This window comes from Branchiostoma floridae, chromosome 3, assembly GCF_000003815.2.
Source record: "Branchiostoma floridae strain S238N-H82 chromosome 3, Bfl_VNyyK, whole genome shotgun sequence".
Classification (NCBI taxonomy): domain Eukaryota; kingdom Metazoa; phylum Chordata; class Leptocardii; order Amphioxiformes; family Branchiostomatidae; genus Branchiostoma; species Branchiostoma floridae.
The window spans coordinates 5223009-5226767 of record NC_049981.1 but is presented as its reverse complement, the minus strand read 5'-3'; the positions used below and the strand labels follow the sequence as shown (position 1 = coordinate 5226767).

The 3759-nt window shown below is 42.5% G+C and overlaps 1 protein-coding gene across 2 annotated transcripts in view; it reads left to right on the top strand.

Moving 5' to 3' along the window:
* The window catches only part of LOC118410882, a 17383-nt gene that overhangs the window by 4257 nt on the left and 9367 nt on the right, over positions 1-3759 (top strand). The window lies entirely within an intron of this gene.

The following is a 3759-nucleotide window of genomic DNA, read 5'->3' as shown; positions in this document are numbered from 1 at the left end:
TCAAGAGCGTCCCTACCCTATAGATTTCTTCTGTTGATATAACACGACCACCTGTCGCGATATCAACATCACTTTACACTGTTTGTTTACATGTAAACATGATTGAAACAAAAACATTAAAGGCCTTCCGACAGAAGGCACACCACCGTCGATTGATGTAGAATAGATGCGAGGAGCTTGAATTCTTTGATCCTGATTTCCCGGTGACAACTTTTGTGTCCCCCCCCCCCTCCTCATTTCTTGACAACGTCTTTTAAGTTGCACTCTCACCGCACTTCCGTCAAGCTTGCGTCACTGCGGAGTTTGTTCACTGCGTCATTGTTTTGTTATTGTTATTTGATATTTTATCATTTAGATTACGTGAAAGCATGACTTAGAAGACGACAAAATACAAGAGTAAAAAAGTAAGAAAATTCGTTCTTTATTTCTGAAATTCGTTGAGTATCTTTCGTACCTCGCAGTGACGCAAGCTTGACGCAAGTGCAGTGAGAGCGCGCCTTTACTTTTTCATGTTCCTATTGGGTTCAATTCTACAGCCACCCCTTTGGATTGGTTATGTCTGCAAGAATCTTGTAACACATACCTGCATCTTGTTGCAAATACCGGTCCAAACGGCCAGGGTGCAAGAACTGAAAGTTTGAATCCCCCTATCTACTCTGTGTTTTACCATGTACTTTTCCGACAGCTGTACAGGTGTAGCTTTTCAATTAACATCCTCGGCACGTGGCCTATAACACCTTAAAATAGCCTTAATTTCTTTCACATTTAAGGCAGAAAAATTCCACAAAGTAACGAAAATGTCCAAAGAAAATCCAGACATCCTTGGCCTAGGTTAACCAAGCATAAAAACAGATTTGCAAAACGCAACGCTGGCCGAAACACGAAGTCGAAGTACTGTCAAGTCAATGATGCTCAAATATTCTTAAAGGAAATCATCCTACTTAAGGCCCCCTCTCACTTGACGTGCGGCACGCTTGCGGCATTGCTGCGTTCGAAAACGCAGATGTACCGCCACGGAACCTAGAGGTGCCGCAAGCAAACCTAGAGGTGCCGCAAGCAACCCTAGAAGTGCCGCAAGCAAGCGCGACGTTTTTTAAAAAGTTTAAAAATAACGCAAGTGGCAAGATGCCGCAACAGTGCCGCAACACTGCCGCAACAATGCCGCAACACTGCCGCAACGGTGCCGCAACAGTGCCGCCACCATGCCCCAAACAGTATCAAGGATATATTTTGCCTATTTTACACCAAGAATCAAAAGTAAACATCCTTTTATCACCGAAAAACTATTTTAGATGCATTTCTAATAACTTTACAGTGGTTTTCGATCCAGTAAAAACACTGCGAATTCCACAAAACTTACCTTGTATCCGTATTCAGAGTTAACTTAAAAATACATCTTTTGATTTATTTAATTGGAAGTAGGTCAGTATTTTATACTTGAAAACAAAAAATAAGTAACTGGTTTATCGATTAACCTACGGATGTACAGAAAAAGATTATCGTACAACGTTCAAAAATAATTTATTTATGTTGGGATGATAACGAGTTTGAGTTGCGTTATAACGTTACAAGCTAATCATTGCTGGTAGCCTGCCGCCGATAAAATACAAAATTGCAGTCATTCAAACCGATGGGCCATATTTTTCTCACTTTTTACAAATATGATAGACTTAGACATCAATAGGCTGGCAACCATCCGCCGACAATGAAAATACTCCGCGTCATACAAAATAAGTATGAAATATCAAGCATTTTCATTTTAAAAATTTGCAAAATTGGTGAATAAACGTAACATATTAACATACATAATTACACATAACGTTACATGGTGCAAAACGTACACATCGATTCAAATCTGGTATATGGTTCGTGTCCGTTCATTTGGGTCATTTCCTTTACAGTAAAAGTCGTTCAAGGTTATTTATAGCATATTATCATATAATTAATTATCATAAGGGAAATCTTTTCATTATAAATCTCATTTTTGGGCATTCTCATCATTTTACAGTGATTTTTCATAAATTGACAACGCTGCAATTGCCAATAACATGTTCATTTAGTTTAGAAACGCAACAGTGCCGCACGTCAGTGTGAGTGCAAGACAAAATCGGCGAAATTAACACAGCAGTGCCGCAGTGAACGAACGCAGCAATGCCGCAAGCGTGCCGCACGTCAAGTGAGAGGGGGCCTTAACGGTAGCGTATTTCTTTTTCTTTTGACTCTCATTCGTTTTAAGGATATCATGTACTCCCTACAACAAATGGTTTTCGTCAAGCGGATGGGATACTAAGGTAATGTTTCTACTTTCCGCCGGTTCATGTTGGCCCTGGAGTCGAGGAGCTTGCCTGCGTAGGCCCTGTAAACAGTCCGAGTTCCAAAATTGGGGCTTAGACAACATTCTCCTTGTAAGATGTTTTTCTTGATATTGGAACTAATGCCCCCTTTCCACTAGAAGGCGATCGCGCTGCGCTCTCACTGCGACCTAAATAGGATGTGTGTAAACTTCACTTTCACACTGGGTATATCATACAAAACGTAAAAGTGTGACTGAGAAGACAATAAAACACACAAAGTATAAAAAGTTTCGTTTCTTTTCTATAGAATTCATTGAGGAATCTGTCAAATTTTAGGTCGCAGAGAGAGCGCGGTGAGAGCCCCGTCCTAGTGGAAAGGGGGTATAAGGCAACATTCTCTCTTAGTAAACATACTGGCCCTAGGACTAAGATCTGGTTTGTATGGGCACTGAAACAGCCTAGGTTCCAGATTGCGTCCTATTTGTCATCTAGCGAGTCGAGTCCACTTCAGGACGCAGTCAGGTCTGACGTACACCGTCTGTATTTATCCGACCTTTGACCCTAAAACCGCTCTGACGCTTAAGGTGCTTGTGTGCACTTGTTGGCGCTGAAAGAAAAGTCTGGTTGGGTATGTTTCAATCTACAAGGCCGTGAAGTCAAAGCTAAGGTTTCCAACGCCGTGCATGCATTAACCGCGCCTCAATATTCTGCTAGGTTACACATAGCCGACTTTGGCTCCCGAACACTAGCCGACTCTTAGCCGACCCAAGTCGGCAGTAGTTCGGGAGTAGTCTGACCAGTTTAGGCCACGCCTATTTTTTAGCGCCGAACATGTCCCGAACACCTCCCGACCGGTAAATGACTTACTCCCGACTGTGTCCCAAATGCTAACTAACCTATCACCAACCATCCCGACCTCTAGCCACAGACTGCCGAATCACTCCCGACTGATCCCCAACCGATTGCCGACCCTTTTTCGACTTGAAATAGACATAATCAGCGATTTTCAAAAGAGTGCTCATTTTCGTTTTTAATCAAGAATGTCCTTTGTTCTATTTGTAAACATCACTAAGAGATCAAATTTAGATCACATGTAGCTCCAGTGCGGCATTTATCGGGTCTTTTTGTTTTTAGCTGGATGTCGGTCGCGTGAAGTTCGGGAGTGATTCGTCTACGTTCTGGCAATAGTCTTTTTGCTTGGCAATGAGTATAGCAGAGATTTGTCTAAGGTCTTGGGGTAAATCATTGGTAAGTTGGAAACAAGCTGGGAGTAAGTCAGCAATGTTTATGGCGTGGTTAAGATTTAATTTGACTGCTGACTTACTCCCGAACACCAACCGAACACTAGCCGACCGTGCCGAACACCAGCCGACCACCAACCGACCCATTCCAGAGTTGCGGTTCAGAGCCGAATGTTTTGACATTTCAAAACATTCGGATGGCTTGGACCATCACCCGGGGCGCT